At 51.6% G+C, this 26575-nt stretch overlaps 1 protein-coding gene across 4 annotated transcripts in view; it reads left to right on the top strand.

The window, feature by feature from the left end:
• Positions 1 to 26575, top strand: part of LOC123769670 (protein kinase C-binding protein NELL2a) — a 288242-nt gene that overhangs the window by 196603 nt on the left and 65064 nt on the right. Inside the window, exon 1 of one of the 4 annotated variants that reach the window (XM_069308720.1) lies at positions 21484 to 21611. The exons of 2 other annotated variants lie outside the window; for them this stretch is intronic. The gene's annotated coding sequence lies outside the window, so the exon portion shown is untranslated. Of the gene's footprint in view, positions 1 to 21483; positions 21612 to 21705; positions 21916 to 26575 lie in introns of those variants that run through there. One more of the 4 variants, XM_069308719.1, reaches the window with a different exon arrangement.

Genomic DNA, 26575 nt, shown 5'->3' with positions numbered 1-26575 from the left:
ATTAAAATCATGAACCCAGTTACCACAGAGGCTTTCTCACCTCAACTCAAAAACTCTAGGGAACAAAGTTAAAGACAATTTAAATAATAAATTCAATTATATTTCATATACTAAGTATCATAATTTAAGCAATTCAAATGTTCAAGATTAATATGCCAAGTGAGCCATCATCCAAGAATTTGAGAGCCCTACAACTTGACTGCCCCTGATCCTCACACAACCCATGTAAACACGACCAAGTCACCGTAATGTTCAACTCACCAAGTGTCTGCCTATAGCTGGATAGAGAGGGAGGGGGGGGGGGTGTAGTTGACAGAGACTGTCCCGCCCTGCCGGCTGACAGCCTCCCTGCTAGGCTGTCTCCTCTGCTCTGCTGGCTGGCTCCTATCTCCCTTCTCTCTATGCTCCCTCAGTATATATTGGGAAACCTAGTAGCTAACTCCGCCCACAAGTAGATAGCCCCAGGCTCTCTACCAAGCCACTCCTTAAACGTCAGCATGTTTGAAGGCTACCAGGCTACAATTATCCGATTAGCAGAAGCAAGGTGAAATTTGCATGATCTGACCTCAGGTCACTTGGGGTCATTAACGCTTTGAGGTGTGAGTTTCAGGCCGACCAAACTGGCGCCTCTCAAATCCTAGTGTGTGACTCATGAACTATATATATTTTAAATAAACTAAACCAAACACCTTTACGGTGTTACAGTCCAACACAAGATGCTCGTGTGTGTCTCCCCCCAACACTGCCCAAAATGTTAAGACGTTCCTTGACCCCTGGCTACCTGTGGCGACCCCTGGTTACCTGTGGTGTGTGTGTGTGTGTGTGTGTGTGTGTGTGTGTGTGTGTGTGTGTGTGTGTGTGTGTGTGTGTGTGTGTGTGTGTGTCAATTAGCCAGTAATTAGTACTGCGGATGTAGGCTGGTGGGAGAGGAACATGGGACTCCCAGGGGTGAGGTGCCTGGTGTGAGGGGGGGGGGGGGGAGAGGGAGGGGTGGCGTGCAGGCCGTGGTAGTTGACACAATAACGGCACCACTCTGCCACGGAGACCCTTCCCACTAATTGACATGTATCCTCCTTCTCTCTGCCTCCCACTAACACCACCTCCCCACACCCCTCACCCTTGTCACCTGTATACCTGTGACACACGGGTGTGTATACTGTCAGTATACATACACAATAGTTATACAAACTGAAACCTATTTACTGGTGCAGTAAATTGTTAACGTATTAGAAACTGTGAACAGTTTATGAACTGTATAACTGTTAAACTGTGAACTGTATAACTGCAACTGCATGTTTATGTATAATAAGAGAGCCGGTCGGCCGAGCAGACAGCACGCTAGACTTATGATCCTGGGGTCCTGGGTTCGATCCCGGGCGCCGGCGAGAAACAATGGGCAGAGTTTCTTTCACCCTATGCCCCTCTTACCTAGCAGTAAAATAGGTACCTGGGTGTTAGTCAGCTGGCACGGGCTGCTTCCTGGGGGTGGAGGCCTGGTCGAGGACCGGGCCGCGGGGACACTAAAAGCCCCGAAATCATCTCAAGATAACCTCAAGATAACTGTAAGTGTGTATGTCAGTCTTGCCTAGTTGTTTCTATTTTTCCACCCCCAAGGTTACTTACCAGACGCTGAGGGGTTACTTGGCCCAACTTTGCAGGGAGACTGGCTTGGGGTAAGGGACGAACATAGGCTTGTCAGGGAGTAGCCAGAATTTAAGAGTAGAAAACCGCGATAGAATCACAATATGATACCCGCCATGATCTTTGACTCTATCCGGGCCTCCTCGTTGCTGGACTGGTCAACCAGGCTATTGGACGAGGCTGCTCACAGCCTTTGTATGAATCACAGCCTGGTTGATCAGGTATCCTTTGGAGGTGCTTATCCAGTTCTCTCTTGAACGCTGTGAGGGGTCGGCCAGGCCCCCCCCCCCTCAACTCCCCCTTAATATTGTATATCTATTGTATAATTGTTGTATTATTGTATAAGTATTATCAGGTGCATTATTACTCTTGTGTACAGTCAGTGTCCGTTCAAAATTCCGGGAGTTATTTTGCTGGAGAATATATGTAGAGTAGATCATGACACGAGGACAGTGTTAACCAGAGGGCGTAAAGTGGGCGAGCCGGATATAAGGACTTGCTGAAGGGTGCTCCTTCCCCCCTAGCTTGGGAGAGAGTGGGAGCCGGATATAAGGACTTGGTGAAGGGTGCTCCCCCCCCCCTCTGGCTTGGGAGAGAGTGGGAGCCGGATATAAGGACTTGGTGAAGGGTGCTCCCTCTCCCCCCCCCTGGCTTGGGAGAGAGTGGGAGCCGGATATAAGGACTTGGTGAAGGGTGCTCCCCCCCCCTGGCTTGGGAGAGAGTGGGAGCCGGATATAAGGACTTGGTGAAGGGTGCTCCCTCCCCCCCCTGGCTTGGGAGAGAGTGGGAGCCGGATATGAGGACTTGGTGAAGGGTGCTCCCTCCCCCCCCCCCCTGGCTTGGGAGAGAGTGGGAGCCGGATATAAAGAATTGGTGAAGGGTGCTCCCTACCCCCCCCTGGCTTGGGAGAGAGTGGGAGCCGGATATAAGGACTTGGTGAAGGGTGCTCCCTCCCCCCCCCCTGGCTTGGGAGAGAGTGGGAGCCGGATATAAGGACTTGGTGAAGGGTGCTTCCACCCCCCCCTGGCTTGGGAGAGAGTGGGAGCCGGATATAAGGACTTGGTGAAGGGTGCTCCCCCCCCTCTGGCTTGGGAGAGAGTGGGAGCCGGATATACCAGCCAGGCCCATCCGGCTTGGTGAAAACATCGTATAAACTTTTCCTCTTGTTGTCTCAGACGACAACAATGTTGCCAGATGGTGAGTGCTCATTTACCGTGCCGGTGGGTATGAGGGAGCGCATTAACAACCCTCGGGTTGTTAATGGTATTACCTTAACAACCTCGGGTTGTTAATGGTATTAACAAGTTACAACCTCGTATAAACTGTTCAGTGTGAACAATGACACTGTGATTAACATGTTCACGACCTTGTAGCATTTCACAAGCCAAGGTTGTTATTCTTCCCAAACAACCTCGTAGAGCCTCGGGGCTCATCAGTTGTTAAATGGTAACACTGTCGCCACGATTATGGAAAGATGTAAAGGTTTCGTGACTTGTGTAAACACTGGATTAATCCCGGCACTTGGGTTCCATCCAATGGGATCGCTGGCATGGGGGGGGGGGAAGAGCATCTAGAAGGTGTTTGTGGAGGTTTAAGAGAGGTTGGGAGATCTCGGAACCTGGGGCCAGATTCACGAATGACTTACGCAAGCACATACGAACCTGTACATCTTTTCTCAATCTTTGGCGACTTTGTTTACAATTATTAAACAGTTAATGAGCTCCGAAGCTACCAGGAGGCTGTTTATAACAATAACAACAGTTGATTGGCAAGTTTTCATGATTGTAAACTGTTTAATAAATGTAATCAAAGCCGTAAAAGATTGAGGAAAGATGTACACGTTCGTAAGTATTTGCGTAAGTGCTTTCGTGAATCCGGCCCCTTGTCAACTTGCCAGAGCAGCGGCGACACCACTAAGCGAAATGTGGGTTGTGCTTACCGTAGATTTCCACCCTTCGCCCTCCTCCAGAGCCTGTGTGATGGGGACATGTCATCATCACGTAGCTAGAGCTAGTTCTTGACACTCCCCTTCATATAGTTTAGGGCAGCTGTACACCCACCACCCCCACACACACACCTCACCCCCCCCCCCATACACACACAGTGCCTGCGGATCAAGCAACAGCCTGGTGGACCAAACTCTCACAAGTCAAGCCTGGCCTCGGGCCGGGCTTGGGGAGTAGAAGAACTTCCAGAACCCCATCAACCAGGTAATACACCTCTGCTGCCTTGATCAGATCTTAGTGTGCATTTCTGGAGTTCGAATCAAGTTACAATGTTGATTAGCATTGTTACAAGAGAAGCGGACAATTGGTGTGTGTGGCAGTCTTATGTGATGACCAGAGGCTTGGGGGCGTCGCCCTGGTGCTCACCGACTCCTTATATCCAGTGATGGTTGTCTTTTGTAACTGAATTGAAATGATAACCTCGTCGCTGGGTATATATACACCTGGTGATATATATAGGGTATATATACACCTGGCGAGTGTGGGTGTATAGACCAAGCAGTAGGGTATACACCTGGCGATTATATCTACGCTACACTGCGGGTTCCTCATTCCCTACACAAACGACGGCTTCCTAGACGATGGAGGGTGAGGGAGGGTGATGGAGGGTGATGGAGGGTGAGGGAGGGTGATGGAGGGTGAGGGAGGGTGAGGGAGGGTGAGGGGTGGGTGGGGACTGGACCCTCCTACAACACCCGGGGTTCGAGGCTCCCCAGAGACAATAGTTGCTGCAACTTACTCAACATGGCCCAGTGTTGCTAGACCTGCAGCCCCGCCCTCCCCGCTCCCACCTCCACACACCCACACTACACACCTCCACACACCCACACTACACACCTTCACACACCCACACTACACACCTTCACACACCCACACTACACACCTCCACACACCCACACTACACACCTCCACACACCCACACTACACACCTCCACACACCCACACTATACACCTCCACACACCCACACTACACACCTCCACACACCCACACTACACACCTCCACACACCCACACTACACACCTCCACACACCCACACTATACACCTCCACACACCCACACTACACACCTCCACACACCCACACTACACACCTCCACACACCCACACTACACACCTCCACACACCCACACTACACACCTTCACACACCCACACTACACACCTTCACACACCCACACTATACACCTTCACACACCCACACTACACACCTCCACACACCCACACTACACACCTCCACACACCCACACTACACACCTTCACACACCCACACTACACACCTCCACACACCCACACTACACACCTCCACACACCCACACAACACACCTTCACACACCCACACTACACACCTCCACACACCCACACTACACACCTCCACACACCCACACAACACACCTTCACACACCCACACTACACACCTCCACACACCCACACTACACACCTCCACACACCCACAGTACACACCTCCACACACCCACACTACACACCTCCACACACCCACACTACACACCTCCACACACCCACACTACACACCTCCACACACCCACACTACACACCTTCACACACCCACACTACACATCTTCACACACCCACACTACACACCTCCACACACACACACACACACACACACACACCACACACACACACACACACACACACACACACACACACACACACACACACACACACACACACACACACACACACACACCACACACACACACACACACACACACACACACACACACACACACACACACACACACACACCAATCCTGGAGTATGCAGCCCCAGCATGGAGCCCGTAACTTGTCAAGCACAAGACGTAGCTGGAAAATGTTGAGAGGTATACCACTAGGCTAGTCCCAGAACTAAGTGGCATGAGTTACGAGGAAAGGCTGCAATGAAATGCACCTCACGGCACTGGAAGACAGAAGTGCTCGGGGAAGACATGATCACCACATACAAAATTCTCATGGGAATTGACAGGATAGGCAAGGATGGATTATTTAACATGGGTGGTACGCGAACAAGGGGACACAGGTGGAAACTGAGTACCCAAATGTGTGTGTGTGTGTGTGTGTGTGTGTGTGTGTGTGTGTGTGTGTGTGTGTGTGTGTGTGTGTGTGTACTACAAGTCGGCCTGCCTGCCACAGAGACCCCCACAGCCTACCCCTCCACCTCCCTACGCCATAGACCGCCTGGAATAGAATTTGGGGATGATCTAGCAGCTTGTGAATACCATGTTGACGCAGGCAAACTTTCGACATTATATATTCAAATTCCCCCATTTCCACCCTCCGCATCCCCCTGTGTTGTATTTTTTGTGATGGTGCTTTGTTGTATTAGTTGTATAAGCAGGGGGGGAGGGGGGGTATTAGGGATATGAGGGGTATGGGGTCCTGGAGCGGCTTTGTTGGTTAGGGTTAATGTGGTCTGCTGGTGGATGGTGGTGGTGGTGGTAGTGGTGGTAGCGTGGTGGTGATGGTGGTAGTAGTGGTGATTGTTTCACTACCTTATCGTGGGTGTGCTGCCAGTGTTAACTGCACATCACACCAGTTTTGAAAGTGTCGCCTGGGGATGTGATAACAGAGCTCTGCTAAACGCCATCTTGCTTGACCAAAATAATGCACAAGATTACAGATGCAACCTGATATCTGCCTCGTTATACGAGTTTGTACACACACACACACACACACACACACACACACACACACACACACACACACACACGCACGCACGCACACACACACACACACACACACACACACACACACACACACACACACACACACACACACATCTCCAGCCAATCCTACATGCTGGCAGTGGGTACGGCTCTCAGAGGGGCGAGCAATATTATGACGGAGTGCGGAATTTGAAGTGTTTGCGTGCGTGAGAGACACTGGTGTTCCCTCACTCGCGTGTGATCACTGCTCCCAGACCCTCACGCCTCGTACATAAGACAATATGGCCCCACATATGCAAATGACTGCATTCCTACACGCCGTAGCCAAGCCGTTGCTGGCAGGCAGGCAAGGAGGCAGGCAGGCAGGCAGGCAGGCAGGCAGGCAGGCAGGCAGGCAGGCAGGCAAGGAGGCAGGCAGACAGACAGGCAGGGAGGCAGGGAGGCAGGCAGGCAGGCAGGCAGGCAGGCAGTCAGGCAGGCAGGCAGACAGGCAGGCAAGGAGGCAGGCAGGCAGGCAGGCAGGCAGACAGGCAGGCAAGGAGGCAGGCAGGCAGGCAGGCAGGCAGGCAGGGAGGCAGGCAGGCAGGCAGGCAGGCAGGCAGGCAGGCAGGCAGGCAGGGAGGCAGGCAGGCAGGCAGACAGACAGGCAGGGAGGCAGGCAGGCAGGCAGGCAGGCAGGCAGGCAGGCAGGCACGCTTCATCGACATGTATTGTGTCAAGGAAGGCACGCTGCCTGTGCTTCCTGGTAAGCACCATGACTGGCGGGGCGTCTCAGCTGTGAAGCAGTGAATGGCTGCCTGGTTCCCGCCCAGCCCGCCCGCCCTCTCATGGCGCCCGGGTAAATATCCCCAAGTTTATACACGTGTTCCCTCTATCATTCTGATTTACCATCTTGCTTTCGTAACGCAATTATATGCTTGCTTGGTGATAAGATGTAGACACAGTGCGAGGTGGGCGGCCATCTTTTTCAACATCATTCCTCGAGGAATGTAAATATTGAAATGAGTGGATTGGTAGATGATTAAGTAAATAGGGGATTTATGTATGATGAAGATGGTAGTGGATTGTGGCATTATTCACTTATCCTGGGTATCCACTAGTCTACACCGGTATACCAGGTACACTAACTATGCCCGGCGCGTATAGGTATGAATATGTCGGGTATATTTATGGATGAATAACCGTGTCCAACACAACCTGGATTTAACTTCCATTGTGAGAGGTAGTTACGTGATGAATCCTAATTTACCGAAAAACGTAACACCTGCCACTTTTGACGCACTCACTCACTCACTCACTCACTCACTCACTCACTCACTCACATTCACGTTCACAATCAAGACCTTGTATTTTACGTCGCATCAGTCCCGGAATATGCCCCTGTGGACAAATCTTTTGAGTAACGTCCCTGTGACTATCCCCCCTCTGTGAGTCCCCGTGTCCCTGTGACAGCTGGTCTCGGAGCTGAGAGGCGCGAGTTAAGTGGAAAGACTGCAGAAGTTAAACTCGACATCACTGAGAGAGAGAGAGAGAGAGAGAGAGAGAGAGAGAGAGAGAGAGAGAGAGAGAGAGAGAGAGAGGGGGGGGGGGGGGGGAAAGCAGGGGAGATGTTGAACATAATCCAAGAAGGAAACAAAGGGAAGGTACTAAGAAACTGGGGTGGAGGAGAGGCCCTGGAGCCTGTTCTCCTGTAGACTTAACAGGAAACTGAACTGCAGAGCCAAGCCGCCCCCCTCCCCACACAAGCCGCCGCCCCCTACACAAGCCGCCCCCCTCCCCACAAGCTGCCCCCCTCCCACACAAGCCGCCCCCTCCCTACACAAGCCACCCCCACCCACAAGCCACCCTCCCCCCACACAAGCCGCCATCATAACCAGACAATCCACCTTAGCGTGTCCAATAAGTCGTTGCCGTGCTCCTTAATTCGTCTTCAATCCCGAGATGAGATTGGCCAATTTTCTCTTGGGATTGGTTGTGCGCCGGCCATTACCGGCAGTTAGGGCTCCACGCTTTCCTCTTTCAGAGAGAGAGAGAGAGAGAGAGAGAGAGAGAGAGAGAGAGAGAGAGAGAGAGAGAGAGAGAGAGAGAGAGAGAGAGAGAGAGAGAGAGAGAGAGAGAGAGAGAGAGAGAGAGAGAGAGAGAGAGAGAGAGAGAGAGAGAGAGAGAGAGAGAGAGAGAGAGAATGAATACCGTGGTGAAATAAACGTGTCTAGAACAAGCTTCGAGAAGAGCTGTCATGTAGCACAATAACTCTTAACTTGCTGTTCCAATATGAACATCAAAACCATTCCTATTGAACTTTCGTCTTGGTAAAAATAAAATAATAAAAATAATGTAAATAAAGACCCGATACAAAGAACGTATTCAAGATGAATTACGTGAAACTTTAATCAATGTCGCAAGACGAGTAGACTACTTAAGTCTGACTCTAAGTACGGTGCCAGGGTTCTCAAGATTCCTCACTGGGCGCACTATCCTGGAAAAGCCATACGGTGGGAGTTATAACTCAAGACGGTCAGGCACCAGCAGTCTGGCTCCCTGGTGCTCTGCCACCACCATTCCTCGCATGATTCACGTCAGGAACATGTTCCCACAGCACACACACAGTTTCTAGACCTAAAGAAGTGACCAGTTCACGACCCTCACCTGGTCCCACCACCTCCCCCCCCCCTCGTTGTTTTAGATTCAGCTACTCAGAACAAAACGTTCCAAGTAGCACGGGCTATGGTGAGCCCGTAGTGGACTTACCTGGCACAGGAGCGGGGCAAGTAGCACGGGCTATGGTGAGCCCGTAGTGGACTTATCTGGCACAGGAGCGGGGTAAGTAGCACGGGCTATGGTGAGCCCGTAGTGGACTTACCTGGCACAGGAGCGGTGCAAGTAGCACGGGCTATGGTGAGCCCGTAGTGGACTTACCTGGCACAGGAGCGGTGCTGTAATGTAAATTATCTCCCCCCCCCCCAGTGGCTTGTGTAATACTGGGGGAGCAAGAGTGGGAGAGATGGGACGGGGGAGCAAGAGTGGGAGAGATGGGACGGGGGAGCAAGAGTGGGAGAGATGGGACAGGGTGTTAATACCTTATCTGTCCATGTGTTAAGGCGAGGGAGGCCGTGACTATCCCCTTCCTGTGAGCCCCCGTGTCCCTGTCACTTCCTTCCCTAGTCCCTAGTGCTCAATACCCAGCCAGAGACGGGGGGAAAAAAAGCACAAAAAACGGGTCTCAAGTTCCCACTCTCCACAAAATAGAATTTGGATTGTGGAGTTGGTAATGGATGGAGGAAGTTGGGAGAGCCCGAGGCAAGTTGCCGAAGGACTTGACGAGGGAGAAGTTAGGCGGGAGTTGGGGCCGTCTGCGCGCGGGGCGGGTCTCCTGGCCTAGCTATGCTTGCAGGGGGGTTGAGCTCCGGCTCTTGGGTCCCGAAGAATGTGCAGACATCCTCTTGCCCCGGGCGAGCCTGGACCCCCAGGGCCCCATCACGGTAACAAGAGCAGTACTACAGTATGGAATAAGTGTGGATGTGTCGACAGCCGGTCTCCTCAGAGACTGGAGTCACACCTTCCATTTCAGGCACGTCTAGGAGATGTTGTCAACAGCTTAGATGTTGTCAGACATGTTGTAGTCTCAACTAGGCTGCTTGAGATTACTAGTCACCATCAGAAGACATCACGGCATCTCACACGGTCCTCTTAAGGAGTTCTATACAACATTGGAAGATACACAAAGGTTACAGGCTCACTATCACCCGTGCTACATGGCTATTTCTTTCTAAGTCGCTACGTCTGTGGCATAGTGTGTGGCATGGGCCTATGGAAACATCCATAGCCTCGTGCTGAGTAGAGATTATCGTGTGTTCTAAGTACCTGACGGCTGAGTGGACAGCGCTCGGGATTCGTAGTCCTGAGGTTCCGGGTTCGATACCCGGAGGAGGCGGAAACAAATGGGCAGAGTTTCTTCCACCCTGATGCCTCTTGATCACCTAGTAGTAAATAGGCACCTGGGAGTTAGACAGCTGCTACGGGCTGCTTCCTGGGGGATGTGTAACAAAAAGGAAGCCTGGTCGAGGACCGGGCCGCGGGGACGTTAATCTCCGAAATCATCTCAAGATAACCTCATCACGTGTTCCTCTAGATAAACATCATTAATTCTATTGCCTTGTTTATCTATAAACAAGTCCCTGGTCCTCAATGACTAGTATTCATAATTGTCATTTACCGAGTGATTGAAGGTTCACTAGGTTCACGTTAATTGCCTGGAAAGAGATGTTGTCTTGCTTATATACTGAGTTCTTTGAGGCTTACAGTCCCCAAGAGGGCATTTGAAGGCATAGACGACGTTGGTCTCTTTTAAAGCGTTCTGCTTTGTGTCTGGAGAGTTTCTCATGAGTAGGTTGGCCGTTTTCTTGGTTTTATAGTAAATCGTCAGTTGTATCCTCTGATGTTTGTCTGTAGGGATAACGTTTCTATTAACAATATCTTTCTGGACCCTTTCCTCCGTTTTATGAGCTGTGGAAAAGAAGTTCCTGTAAAATAGTCTAATAGGGGGTATAGGTGTTGTGTTAGTTGTCTCTTCAGAGGTTGCATGGCGTTTCACCTTCCTTCTTATGATGTCTTCAACGAAACCATTGGAGAAGCCGTTGTTGACTAGGACCTGCCTTACCCTACAGAGTAGGGTAAGGCAGGTCCTACTGGTGCAACGTCGTCTATGCCTTCAAATGCCCACTTGGGGACTGTAAGCCTCAAAGAACTCAGTATATTGGCAAGACAACAACATCTCTTTCCAGACGATTAACGATGCATAAGCAACAGGGCTCCATTAAGGAACATATAAACTCTTCCCACAACCAGACCATCACCAGAGAAGTCTTAACAAAAAACACGGAAATCATCGATAGATACAGCGATAGCAGGCGGCTTGATATCTGCGAGACACTACACATCAAGAAGTCAACACCAGCAATCAACAGCCAATTAATGCACAACCATATTCTACCCACTTCAAGACTCCGCACCAATATAGAAGCATCAAGAAATATGGGCCAATAGGCCCTTTGCACTTACTTCCATTCTTCCCTTTAATTAATTTACCCAATTTATACCCATTGTTTCGTGTTCTGTCTTGTGTTGAAAGTTTGCTCTATCTTGTGTTGAAAGTTTTGTTCACCTCATCCAAAACTGTTGTAACATATCACCTGGTTGATACCTGGTTGATACCTGGTTGATACCTGGTTGATGGGGTTCTGGGAGTTCTTCTACTCCCCAAGCCCGGCCCGAGGCCAGGCTTGACTTGTGAGAGTTTGGTCCACTAGGCTGTTGCTTGGAGCGGCTCGCAGGCCCACATACCCACCACAGCCCGGTTGGTCCGGCACACCCAAATGCGGGTATATAAGATGAAAGCTGTTTAAATGATAGCATAGTAGAACTCTGTTTAGTGTTTGCAGGTTATAGTTGTGTGTGTGTAAAGTAAAGCCTTTGAAAATGTAATAAGTAATTACGAAACGCGTTCAAGTGTCGCGTCAGACTAGAAATAAAAATGAATTTTGGAGAATTGACTTTTCAATTACCATTGACAGTGAAAAGAAACATAAGAAATATTGAGAAAATTCGTGTTAGAATTATTAATCTTACTTTTTCGGTCATATTTATTAATATATGTTTACTAGAAAGACTGCTACCAAAATATACTAATATATATATATATATATATCCGTCTGTCCCTGTCATTTTTTTTTTTTCTCTCTCTCTCCCCCCTCCTTCCCTCCTCCCCCCCCCCCCCGCTCGCTGGTATATCAGTGTGGTGGTTGACTCACTGCTACAACCTCTCCAGAGTTGCAATAACTTGTCTGGGAGGTATAGTTTTGTAGTGTACGCTTGTGTGTGTGTGTGTTAGTGCGTCAAGTGCCTGGCGCTCTCCAGGCGCGCTCTCTCATCGCTCTAAATATCTTGACCGCCCTCTAGCTAACTAACGTTGACCACCACCTCCACCCCCGTCCCTCACACCACGACCCCCAGACTCCCGCCCTCCGGACCCCCAGTAGGTGACCCTTTCATCCTTTTTCGCGGTATTGTGTTGGCGCGCTCGTGCCTCGCCGCCATTCATGTCGTAGCGAACACACGCCGGGGGAGGGGGAGAGGGGGAGGCTGGGAAGGCCTTCAGGGGGGAGGGGAGGGGGAGGCTGCAAGAGAACTGTCTTCATGAATAAATTACAATTCTCATCTCGGCAGCACTTGCAGGTTCTCCTCTCGTGGGAGTCATTTCCTACCCTAACTTCCCGCAAGTTGCAGGCAGCCTCCTGGGTGCCGGAGGGGCCGTCGCGCCTCTTTGATGGGTCTCACTTTCCTGTGGTGTGTGTGTGGTGTGTGTGTGTGGTGTGTGTGTGGTGTGTGTGTGGGGTGTGTGTGTGGTGTGTGTGTGTGTGTGTGTGTGTGGCTGTGGCGCTGGGCGGGCTGTCGTCACCGCTGTCACCTTCCACTTACCTTGGGGAAGGTAAAGTCTTGGGTAATGGTTGGCGGCCGGGAGGTACGTGTTGAGAGCATTCATAATGCCTGGCCCTACAGTCGTGTGTTTGTGTGTGTGTGTACTCACCTAGTTGTGTCTGCAGGGTCGAGCATTGACTCTTTGATCCCGCCTTTCGAGCATCGGTTGTTTACAGCAATGACTCCTGTCCTATTTCCCTATCATACCTGGTTTTAACATTATGAATAGTATTTGCTTCCACAACCTGTTCCTTAAGTGCATTCCATTTTCCCACTACTCTCACGCTAAAAGAAAACTTCCTAACATCTCTGTGACTCATCTGAGTTTCAAGCTTCCACCCATGTCCCTTCGTTCTGTTACTATTCCGTGTGAACATTTCGTCTATGTCCACTCTGTCAATCCCTCTGAGTATTTTATACGTTCCTATCATGTCCCCCCCTCTCCCTTCTTCTTTCTAGTGTCGTAAGGCACAGTCCCTCAGGCGCTCCTCATACCCCATCCCTTGTAACTCTGGGACAGGTCTCGTTGCAAACCTCTAAACCTTTTCCAGTTTTCTTATATGCTTCTTCAGATGGGGACTCCACGATGAGGCGGCATACTCTAAAATTGGCCTCACGTAGGCAGTGTAAAACGCCCTAAATGCCTCCTTACTTAGAAGTGTGTGTGTGTGTGTGTGTGTGTGTGTGTGTGTGTGTGTGTGTGTGTGTGTGTGTGTGTGTGTGTGTGTGTGTGTGTGTGTGTGTGTGTGTGTGTATTCACCTAGTTGTGTTTGCGGGGGTTGAGCTATGCTCTTTCGGCCCGTCTCTCAACTGTCAATCAACTGTTTATTAACTACTTTTTTTCCCACACCACACACACACACACACACACACACACACACACACACACACACACACACACACACACACACACACACACACACACACACACACACACACACACACACACCCAGGAAGCAGCCCGTGACAGCTGACTAGCTCCCAGGTACCTATTTACTGCTAGGGGCATTCAGGGTGAAAGAAACTTTGCCCATTTGTTTCCGCCTGGTGCGGGAATCGAACCCGCGCCACAGAATTACGAGTCCTGCGCGCTATCCACCAGGCTACCAGGCCCCTTGTGTGTGTGTGTGTGTGTGTGTGTGTGTGTGTGTGTGTGTGTGTGTGTGTGTGTGTGTGTGTTTGTTTGGGTGGGTGGGTGTGCACACGCGCGACACACTTGCCTAGATGTGATTGGAAGGCAGAGGTCGACTCCTAGCCCGGCTTTCAATAGTTGTTAGGTAATAAGAATGGGTCATTTCGAGTGTTTATTATTATCTGTAATTCGCTGGTGTCCAACTTGCATCTACCTCTTTTGCTGCTTGCCTGTGTCTCAAGGTCCAGCCTCTCTGACCATCCGCTGATGCTGTTCTTTGCTCCGTTATCTCTCAGTGGCGGCGTGAATCTTTCTTCAGCTCCTTAGGAGTTTGTTCGCTCTGTAATCCATCACGTCTTGTGTCAATAGCACTTGGAGCTCATTATCCCATGCTCCTCCCTCCAGGAATGATCTGAGATGGTAATCCCCCTTTCTACTATGCAAGCTTTACCTTCTTGCCCCTCTGTGCTTCGTTCTATCGTTATCAACATCTCTATATATTAGATGATGATGATGAAAACAATTCTCACTGGTTCCTACTGGCATTTGATGCAAGATTTTCTCAATGTCGTCTTGGTCTTAGTCTTTGTCTTATGGTTAGACCAAGTCTAGCCACACTGGCTGGTCCTCTTCCTGTGTGTTCTCCCGGACATGTTACCTCACGAAGGTTCTCTGTATCTCCTCTACAAGCTTAACTCTCCATGTCTCTTCTCCTTTCCTCTCCAGTTCAGTGTTTCTTAGTCAATTTGTGTATAATGAAGGCATCCATTACTAAGAGCTTTGCTCTGTGGATTGTGTGCTACACTCATAAGGAATATTTATGTATGATGTACAAATCCACAAGGGCCGTGACGAGGATTCGAACCTGCGTCGATGTATGATGTGTTCGTACTTTTCTCTCTTTAACTTGAGTGGTTGTCTGGTGTGTGGTAGATGGCAGCTACTTCTACCTTCTCACTGTGGTAGATGACAGCCACTTCTACCTTCTCACCGTGGTAGATGGCAGCCACTTCTACCTTCTCACCGTGGTAGATGGCAGCCACTTCTACCTTCTCACTGTGGTAGATGGCAGCTACTTCTACCTTCTCACTGTGGTAAATGGCAGCTACTTCTACCTTCTCACCGTGGTAGATGGCAGCCACTTCTACCTTCTCACCGTGGTAGATGGCAGCCACTTCTACCTTCTCACCGTGGTAGATGGCAGCCACTTCTACCTCACCTAACATCAGAGGTCCGCGGTTGTTCAACATCCTCCCAGCGACCATAAGAAATATTGCAGGAACAACCGTGGACATCTTCAAGAGAAAACTAGATTGTTTTCTAAAAAAAAAAGTGCCGGACCAACCGGGCTGTGATGGGTATGTGGACCTGCTAGCGGGCCGCTCCAAGCAACAGCCTGGTGGACCAAGTTCTCACAAGTCAAGCCTGGCCTCGGGCCGGGCTTGGGGAGTAGAAGAACTCCCAGAACTCCATCAAGCAGGTATACCACCAGCTTTTACCCTGTCGTAGCTCAGTCGACTAAGGTAGTGTCTGGGAACCTCCCGGACGCAGGTTCGAGTCCTCGTCACGGCCCTTGTGGATTTGTTCATTTACAAACCATCAAGATGATCCCAGTGATGCACACCTTGTAGGTGTAGGTCTCCTTATAGGAAATCCCTTCAAAGATCCAGTTACTTGTAACTAGCAGTGTCGCAGCATAATAATTTCCATGTTGTCTCTTCATTTGGCGTTACCTGGTATTTTAATGGTATTATTATTTTTGTAATAATTCCATTTAGTTTAGTCTCCACTATTGCTATCACATCAGTGGCCTCAGTCTTTTTCTTTCAACTCATCCTCCTGTTTAGACAGTACCTGTTCTGACGGCCGTCAATAGTCACGAATTTGTAGGTATTTAGCTTTTAGATATTGGTATACTGACTAGTAATGAATTGTTTTAAAATAAATGAAGCTAAAAAACTAACTTAAATATTCCTAGGCCTAGTATAGCGCACACATGTACCATATTAGACAGGTTTGCAAGGTACTTGCGTAACTGTTTCGTGAATCTGGGCCCAGGAGAGGGAGGTAGAGAGTGTTGAAGTTCCCTTGCCAGTGCCATTGTCTGACGAGTTGTGGTATCGTGGGCGCTTAAACTTCCTCTCAATGCTCTCCACCATAACGTCAAAATCCGGTGCTTTAGGGAAGGTTAAAGTCTAGCAATGTTGATGGTGCTTCGGTCTTGCGGCCATTGGCCTCGATGGGTTAGGTGGGTTGCTTAGGCTCGACCGTTTCTTGTTTGGCAAAACCACTTTAAACTGTCCGTTTGTGTGGTGATAACTGACTGTCTGTGGTTGTTGGTGAGGCCTGGTCGCTCACTCCACAGTCCGGTGGTGGGGGCAGCCGGTGAGGCTGGCGGACACTCACCCGCAGTACCTATTGATTGTCTTGCTCTCCTGCTGCTGCTGCCCTCCTGCTGGTGACCCTGCAGGTGCTGCTGCTGCTGCTGCCCTCCTGCTGGTGTTCCTGCAGGTGCTGCTGCTGCTGCTGCCCTCCTGCTGGTGTTCCTGCAGGTGCTGCTGCTGCTGCCCTCCTGCTGGTGACCCTGCAGGTGCTGCTGCTGCTGCCCTCCTGCTGGTGTTCCTGCAGGTGCTGCTGCTGCCCTCCTGCTGGTGTTCCTGCAGGTGCTGCTGCTGCTGCTGCCCTCCTGCTGGTGTTCCTGCAGGTGCTGCTGCCCTCCTGCTGGTGTTCCTGCAGGTGCTGCTGCTGCTGCCCTCCTGCTGGTGTTCCTGCAGGTGCTGCTGCTGCTGCCCTCCTGCTGGTGTTCCTGCAGGTGCTGCTGCTGCTGCCCTCCTGCTGGTGTTCCTGCAGGTGCTGCTGCTGCTGCTGCCCTCCTGCTGGTGTTCCTGCAGGTGCTGCTGCTGCTGCTGCCCTCCTGCTGGTGACCCTGCAGGTGCTGCTTTTGGTAGTGGTGTAGACGGCGGGAGGTGATGTTGGGATGTTGCCAGACATCCCAACATCCCTTCCCCCGAACACCCGACTTTTCCCCCGAACACCCGACTTCCCTCCCGAACACCCGACTTCCCCCCCGAACACCCGACTTCCCCCCCGAACACCCGACTTCCCCCCCGAACACCCGACTTCCCCCCCGAACACTCGACTTCCCCCCGGAACACCCGACTTCCCCCCGAACACCCGACTTCCCCCCGAACACCCGACTTCCCCCCGAACACCCGACTTCCCCCCGGAACACCCGACTTCCCCCCGAACACCCGACTTCCCCCCGAACACCCGACTTCCCCCCGAACACCCGACTTCCCCCCGAACACCCGACTTCCCCCCGGAACACCCGACTTCCCCCCCGAACACCCGACTTCCCCCCCGAACACCCGACTTCCCCCCCGAACACCCGACTTTCCCCCCGAACACCCGACTTCCCCCCCCGAACACCCGACTTCCCCCGAACACCCGACTTCCCCCCGAACACCCGACTTCCCCCCCCCCCGAACACCCGACTTCCCCCCCGAACACCCGACTTCCCCCCGAACTCCCGACTTCCCCCCGAACACCCGACTTCCCCCCGAACACCCGACTTCCCCCCGAACACCCGACTTCCCCCCCCCCCCCGAACACCCGACTTCCCCCCGAACACCCGACTTCCCCCCGAACACCCGACTTCCCCCCCCCCCGAACACCCGACTTCCCCCCCCCCCTCCCACCGAACACCGGACTGCCTAGCAGTAGCAGCAGATGGCGAGCCACGTGGTGGTAGTGGTAGTGGTAGTGGTGGTGGTGGTAGTGGTAGTGGTGGTGGTAGTGGTGGTGGTGGTGGTGGTGGTGGTGGTAGTGGTGGTAGTGGTGGTGGTGATGGTGGTGTTAGTGGTGGTGGTGGTGGTGGTAGACCAGGCCACCTACACTACCACATCAGCCATGTCGTATAAATCACCAGTGACCCCCCCCCCCAAGTTCCTGTACTGTTGTTGAACGTGGCACTCACGCGGCACTGATTGTTATCTGGACATCAATGGTCATTACATGGTTACCCTTGCACGTTAATGGCCGAACTAATGTCAAATTTAGTGCCGCCTTTCCTAATGGACAGCCGTCATTGGCTGGAGTAATTACACGCAGTCAGTCAGCGACTATAGAGGGAGCAAATATAATTACTTGGCCGTGGCACTGGTGGCACTGGTGGCACTGGTGGTGCCTGGTCAGACCCACACAGGTGTTCTGAGGGAACAACTTCAGGTGGTAAGGTGTTTGTTTACTGAGGTGCAGGGACAGTGGTGGGGTGACACACACCACTGGTGCAGGGACGGTGGTGGGGTGACACACACCACTGGTGCAGGGACGGTGGTGGGGTGACACACACCACTGGTGCAGGGACGGTGGTGGGGTGACACACACCACTGGTGCAGGGACAGTGGTAGCGTGACATGGAAACAGAGTGAGAGTCTCAGAATAATGAGGTGCAGGTGTACACACCGGCCAGTTTCAAAGCGTTATATGACAAAGAGTGCTGGGAAGACGGGACACCACGAGCGTAGCTCTCATCCTGTAACTACACTTAGGTAATTACACTTAGGTAATTACTAACATGGCGTAAGCTTCCCCCTCTGCAATACGGTATCTTCAGCCCACCAAGTTAGACAGGTTCAATATCCCAAAAGGAATCCACAGGGAAAATGGCATTTGGGTTATATAGACTACGTCTAGGTTACAGATATGGGAGATTGGTGAACCCCAGACGGAGGGAGTGCATCTTCTGCCAAACTGTCACAGAAAACCCACTACTTCACAATCTCCTGGAATGCGAACCAACCGACGACCTTAGAAGAGCTTTTAAGAGTCCCTGAATCTTGCAGTAACCACCCTGAAGCCATCAACACTGCCACTCTTCTGGTCAAAAAAGGTGTCCAGCAGCTGGAGACCCTCATAAATACTGTCAAGCAGCTGGAGACCCTCATAAACACTGTCCAGCAGTTGGAGACCCTCATAAATACTGTCAAGCAGCTGGAGACCCTCATAAATACTGTCCAGCAGCTGGAGACCCTCATAAATACTGTCCAGCGGCTGGAGACCCTCATAAATACTGTCCAGCAGCTGGAGACCCTCATAAATACTGTCCAGCAGCTGGAGACCCTCATAAATACTGTCCAGCAGCTGGAGACCCTCATAAATACTGTCTAATATTATATTAATAATATACTAATATTAAAATATTAAATGCGACCTCAGAACACAGTGAACATTCACTCAAAAAAAAATCTACCATTTACGGGCTATTCATGCCCGTGCCACCTCTTGGATGGCGTAATTTTTATCACTCAATTAATCGCTAAAATTGGAGCGACACTGGACCAGTGTGACACATAGACACTGGACCAGCGTGATACATGACACTGGACCAGTGTGACACATAGACACTGGACCAGCGTGACACATGACACTGGACCAGCGTGACACATGACACTGGACCAGCGTGATACATGACACTGGACCAGAGTGATACATGACACTGGACCAGAGTAATAGGGCTGCGAATGACACACGACAGGATGCGAGTGGAGCACTTTTAAGGAAGGCTTCGACCAACCACACACTGATCATAAGCATCAATCACTATATGCCGATCCCGGGAGCTGAAACCCCACGCTCCCTCCCTACCATATAGAACCCCCCTAATACAGTACCTCCCGGGGGGGGGCTGTACCCCCCCTGAGATAACACAACACCTTTAATGGCGGCTCCGGGATTAACCATTTGTGTACTTGACTCCACAAAGGCCAAACAAATATTTAAAGTTAAAGTAGGAGATGCTTGAGTTTATATATTTCTGGGTCGGTCTGTTTGGGAGAAGGTTGCTGGGCTGGTTTGTGGTGTTGTGTCCAGGGTAATCCCTGTGGTGTTGTGTACAAGGTAATCCCTGTGGTGTTGTATACAGGGTAATCCCTGTGGTGTTGTGTACAGGGTAATCCCTGTGGTGTTGTATACAGGGTAATCCCTGTGGTGTTGTATACAGGGTAATCCCTGTGGTGTTGTATACAGGGTAATCCCTGTGGTGTTGTATACAGGGTAATCCCTGTGGTGTTGTGTACAGGGTAATCCCTGTGGTGTTGTATACAGGGTAATCCCTGTGGTGTTGTGTACAGGGTAATCCCTGTGGTGTTGTATACAGGGTAATCCCTGTGGTGTTGTGTACAGGGTAATCCCTGTGGTGTTGTGTACAGGGTAATCCCTGTGGTGTTGTGTAGAGAGTAATCCCTGTGGTCTAATGTACAGAGTAATCCCTGTGGTCTAGTGTAGAGAGTAATCCCTGTGGTCTAATGTACAGAGTAATCCCTGTGGTCGACCTAAAGACTGTAGGTCGACCTATGGTATTGGGTTAACGACTCGACCATGTTGGGTTAATTGGCGAGGAGGGAGCTACTCAATAGTGTGTCAAAGAACAAGTCACGACAAACAATTAGGCTAAAATTCTTGTTATGGTTTGTCAACGAATAAAATAAAAAATCCCTAGAAAGATAAGCTCGTTAGTAATGATGAAATTGGGTTTACTTAAAGAGTTGTGCATAGTTAATGGTGAGCAGGTTTAGAGGAGGTTGTGAGGCCGGACCGGAGGCCGGACCGGAGGCCGGACCAGAGACCGGACCAGAGACCGGACCAGAGGCCGGACCAGAGGCCGGACCAGAGGCCGGACCGGAGGCCAGACCGGAGGCCGGACCAGAGACCGGACCGGAGGCCGGACCGGAGGCCGGACCAGAGGCCGGACCAGAGACCGGACCAGAGGCCGGACCAGAGGCCGGACCGGAGGCCGGACCAGAGACCGGCGGGCTTCTTGACATCCCTTATGCGGGTGGGCGTTATATTGTGGGGGCAGGTGTGGGCACGTGTGGGGCACGTGGGTGTCAGCAGGGACAGTGAGCTGACTAATTGGTCAGCTTGTCTTGAGGCTTCATGCCCCCGTCAATCATTCCCTCACCAGCACTGGCCGTCGCTCGCCCCGCCGCCCCGCCCCGCCCACCGCGCGATACATTACGGGAAGACCGTCCACGCTGCGCCATACCTCCAGCAGGCAATTAACCCCGTGAGCAGTCAAGCAGACGAGGGTAATACGATAGTTAGCAGCTGGCTATTATACCTTGAACTATGCTCTCCTCATCAACTATCCTTCCCGACTATCCCCACGGATGATATCCTACCCCACGTGTCGCTCCAGCTTGGTCTATGACAACCACCATTGTCTCACAAGACGAATACTTTCAATTTAGAGAACGTCTGATAATCTCTCTAATCCTTAAATGTAGTAAAGGGCTTCTTGGTGACGGGTGACCCCGGGGGGGGGGGGGAGGACTCGACCCTTGACCCCAGGGGTCATAAGGGCCGGATTAGGGTGCTCGGATACCTCCCCTCTTGACTGTGAGGGGGGGGTGGGGGGAGGGGGGGCTGCTATAATTGATATGAGAAACAGCCGCTCGTCACTGGAGCAGGTGAGAGGGGGGGGGGGGGGACGGGGCGACGGTAATTTGGCTTCAGGTGTTGGGTGACAACAACTGTCTTGTAACACTCTTGCAGGTGTTGACGCGTCTCTTGGCTTCTCTTATGATCCGTGTAGCTGATCTGGTGATTCCATTTACGGGGCTATTCATGCCCGTGCCCACCTCCATGGTGGCTTAGTCATCAATCAGTTGACTCCGTGGGTTGCATAGGGTGTTGATGCGTTGTAACTTGTTTACTCACTAATTTCAGTACTGCGTCGAATTTACCTCCTCCTCCTTGGATAGCTTGTTGAGCCCTCGACCCGCTGGTTAATTAACAGTCCGTCTTCATAAACAAGGGCCAAATGCTGGTTAATTCAGCAACCAGCCTCTGTTTATGTGTTCAAAACATTCTACACGTGACTCACAGCTGGCGACCTTGTGCCTTGTCTCGTAGGGTGCTTCCCTGGCGTTCCCTGTTCGACTCCCACCTCACTAAATGACGCACCGCTCCTGTGCCAGGTAAGTCCACTACGGGCTCACCATAGCCCGTGCTACTTGGAGCTTGTTCGGAGTAGCTGAATCTATAACAACAACAACATGCTTCCACCACACCCCTCTAAATATTATTAATTGCCAACACAATCCAAATATCTAACCTAAACCTGAGTATAAATAGAATTATGGTATATAATACTATTAATATTTTAGAAAGCACAGTTTTTGAGTAGACAACTTTATAGCGGTTAGGCTGAGGATTGATTAAAATGTCAACTATTAATGACTAGGATGGTCGATATTGGGCACATCCATACGTGTATGAGAGTGTTGTGTTAGAGACAGCTACTGGGAACAAAAGTTTCCAAGTAGCACGGGCTATGGCGAGCCCCGTATTGGACTTACCTGGCACAGGAGCGGGGCTGTAAGTGTTACACGAGAGTAGAGATGAGAGCAGTATATAGTCCTGTGGTGGGGTTGTGGTGGTTGGTGTGTGGTGTGGTGGTGGGTGTGGTAGTGGGTGTGGTGGTGTGGTAGTGGGTGTGGTGGTGTGGTAGTGGGTGTGGTGGTGTGGTAGTGGGTGTGATGGTGTGGTAGTGGGTGTGATGGTGTGGTAGTGGGTGTGGTGGTGTGGTAGTGGGTGTGTGGTGTGGTGGTTGGTGTGTGGTGTGGTGGTTGGTGTGTGGTGTGGTGGTTGGTGTGGTGGTGTGGTAGTGGGTGTGGTGGTGTGGTAGTGGGTGTGGTGGTGTGGTAGTGGCTGTGTGGTGGTGTAGTGGGTGCGGAAGTGTAGGTGGGGCGTGAGCAGCGTGAAGGGGGGGCGCCCCCACCACCGGTAGTGTTAAAGGGTTGATGGGCCCCAGCGCCGCCCCCCAGCGCCGCCCCCCAGCGCCGCCCCCCAGGTCTTGAAGCTGTCCCGTCCTAACCCCCACCAGTAATCCACCCAGCGCTGCTCACCCTCTCTACCACCACCCACTGATAACGCTGACTGGAATATACTCCATGAACCACACTCGGAACATTGTAAGACTTGTATTTTATCTTGTATTTTAATAATGATGTCGGAAGTGAGTTGTAAGAACCAAGGGGATATTCCTGCGGGTTTGGCCAACATCTCGGGCTGCTTCGCCAGCAGATAATCTCCTTGATGGCTCACGCGATGAGTCACAATAACGTGGCTCAAGAAATGATGATCAAGCCACAACTCTGAAGATAACTCACTAGACCTGATAATGGTTTCTGGACGGACCGAAACGTCGCCGCTTCTCCATCTTCTGAGTTATAGTTTGGTGGTCATCTTGAGGCCTCATGCAGGCGATGAGTCACAATAACGTGGCTAAAGTAAGTTGACCAGACCACACACTAGAAGGTGAAGGGACGACCGACGTTTCGGTCACAGTCGACTTGAGAATGGTCCTGGACGGACCGAAACGTCGTCGTCCCTTCACCTTCTAGTGTGTGGTCTGGTCATCTTGAGGTCTCGTTTACTGACACACCCGCGCGAGTGACAGTGGCGCCTTACCCGCCGCCACCACCACTACCTACAGGGGAAATGAGAGACATATAATGATTGCAAGATGCTTCAATATTACTTAGAGAAGGTGGCGCGTTGATCCGAGAAATGGCTACTGAATTTCAACACCAACAAATGTAACGTGAGGTGAAAACGAGAGCACATGACACGAGCCCATCAAGACGGTACCGAATGTAAATAATCTACCTCCCTGGAATCACTGGAGAGAAACACTGGGTGTTGTATCTACCCAAGTCTCAACAGGATAGCAGCAACACCAGTCTCCATACGGGTAAAAGTTACAACCTCATTCGGTTGTGACCTGCTACAGGGTGGGGTCAGCCTCTACATCAAGGACACACTCATCTGTAGTAGCAGGCATCCATCAGTCTCAGGAGACAATGGAGTTGCGCTCTGGTGTCGGCCTGGTCTGGAGTGGCCTCACATCTCAGTGGTACTGAGATACTAAACACCACAAATGATATGGTGGAAGTGCTGATAATCAAAGTAGAGATCTTAAATGTAGGTATTGTCCTTGTTTATAAGTCACCGGAGGCAAATCACCAGCAGTTTAAAGACCAACTAATGAAAATAGAACACTGCTTGGAAAACCTCACAAATCCAGCCCCGAACATCATCCTGCTTGGGGACTTCAACCTACGGCACCTGAAATGGAAGAACCTGGCTAATACAGTTATATCAGAAAGAATACCAGGCAGTAGCCTAAATGAACAGGCACATGCAAATGACCTGCTACGGATGTGCGACAGGTTTGCCTTAAACCAGCAAATAGTAGAACCAACTAGGAAGGAGAACACGCTGGACCTCATTTTCACCAATAATGATGAATTGATCAGGAACATAATGATTACAAATACCTGATACTCAGATCACAACTTAATTGAAGTTCTAACAAGCATAGGGGGAATAGACCTTCAAAACCAGTCCAGATTCCCGGTGGAGAAGATTTCAGCAAATTCAACTTCAATAATAAACAGATAAACTGGGAGCAAATAAACCAAGACTTCACAGAAATAAACTGGGAAGAACAGCTAGAAAATGCAAACCTGAACCAGTGCTTGGAAAAAATAAGCTCAGTAGCACTAGAAATATGTTCAAACCGCATACCTCTAAGAAAAAAAGAGGAAGAGATGCAGATTGGAACGAGAACGTTCCAATCTGCATCTCTAAGCCAAGATAAGGAGGCAGTCAAATCATTTGATATTGAACCTGAAAAACATAAGGTATGAAGAAAGACTGAAAGAACTGGACCTAACATCATTACAACTGAAGAGACACGATACAAACTTATAAAATACTTAGGGGGAATTGACATAGTGGAAAAAGAAATGTTCATTACGAATCCCAATAGAGCAAGATAGGATATAAGGAACCCTGAGAACCAGATGAGCCATAGAGATGTTATAGAATTATTATTTTACGTAAAAGTTGAAGGAAAGTGAAATGAACCAAATGAGTAGGTTGTTGAAACAAATACCCATTCAGAATTTCAAAAATATATTTGACAGGAGAATAGATCGGAAGTCATTGCATTAGACAACCGGAAGCTGGAATGCCGTGGTACAAGCCGTAGCCCGATCATGTAGGTACCTACACATATACACCACACACACACACACACACACACACGCACACGCACGCACGCACGCATACTCTACGAACCAATATGGGAGTTAGGCGTGCGGGAGACAGACGAGTCTTGCTCCATATTTGAAGACTATCACCCACTGTCCACACCCCGCACGGACACCATAGCCACAACCTTCAACTTCTTGCAGGTTGTTCTCTTGATCAGATAGTTACTTCCTGCAACAGAGGCTGGGGGGGGGGCTCTGGTGGCCAATCTGTAGGGGCAGGTCACGAGGCCGTCGTACAGGTCCACGAGGCCGTCGTACAGGTCCACGAGGCCGTCGTACAGGCCCACAAAGCCGTCGTACAGGTGCACGAGGCCGTCGTACAAGTCCACGAGGCCGTCGTACAGGTGCACGAAGCCATCGTTCAGGTCCACGAGGCCGTCGTACAGGTCCACGAGGCCGTCGTACAGGCCCACAAAGCCGTCGTACAGGTGCACGAGGTCGTCGTACAGGTCCACGAGGCCGTCGTACAGGTCCACGAGGCCGTCGTACAGGTCCACGAGGCCGTCGTACAGGTCAGGCGGGTGCCGTCACCTTGTTAAAGTGTGCATTAATTCGAATAAAGGTGAGCTGGGGAGAACCATTTCCTTGTTCCCTGCACCAGGGGGCGGCGCCCCTACTGTACCTGCGTCGCGCGGGGAGCCCCTGAGGGGCACGTAGGAGCCCCTTCCCGCCCCCCTGGTGGAGCCCATGATCGCTTCAACTGTGGTGTCCCGCGTGGGGCACACGGGCACTAGAAGTAAACAAATAAGGAGGTTTTTGGCGGGACTTTGAGAAGGTGGGACGGGCTACTTTAATGTATCGATTGTGGGCCATGGTTGACTGGGGTCCCTCAGCCCGTACTCGCCCACCCTCACTACCCGCCCACTACCCGCCCACTGTGTCAGCGGGAGGGCACCCACCCACCCACCCACCAGCGGGAGGGGACCCACCCACCCACCAGCGGGAAGGGACCCAACCACCCACCAGCGGGAAGGGACCCACCCACCCACCAGCGGGAGGGGACCCACCCACCCACCAGCGAGAAGGGACCCACCCACCCACCAGCGGGAAGGGACCCACCCACCCACCAGCAGGAGGGGACCCACCCACCCACCAGCGGGAGGGGACCCACCCACCCACCAGCGGGAGGGGACCCACCCACCCACCAGCGGGAAGGGAAACCATCGGGAAGGGACCCACCCACCCACCAGCGGGAAGGGATCCACCCACCCACCAGCGGGAAGGGATCCACCCACCCACCAGCGGGAAGGGACCCACCCACCCACCAGCGGGAAGGGACCCACCCACCCACCAGCAGGAGGGGACCCACCCACCCACCAGCGGGAGGGGACCCACCCACCCACCAGCGGGAAGGGAAACCATCGGGAAGGGACCCACCCACCCACCAGCAGGAGGGGACCCACCCACCCACCAGCGGGAGGGGACCCACCCACCCACCAGCGGGAAGGGAAACCATCGGGAAGGGACCCACCCACCAGCAGGAGGGGACCCACCCACCCACCAGCGGGAGGGGACC

This window comes from Procambarus clarkii, chromosome 63 (assembly GCF_040958095.1).
Source record: "Procambarus clarkii isolate CNS0578487 chromosome 63, FALCON_Pclarkii_2.0, whole genome shotgun sequence".
Taxonomy (NCBI): domain Eukaryota; kingdom Metazoa; phylum Arthropoda; class Malacostraca; order Decapoda; family Cambaridae; genus Procambarus; species Procambarus clarkii.
This window is presented reverse-complemented; position numbering and strand designations above follow the sequence as displayed.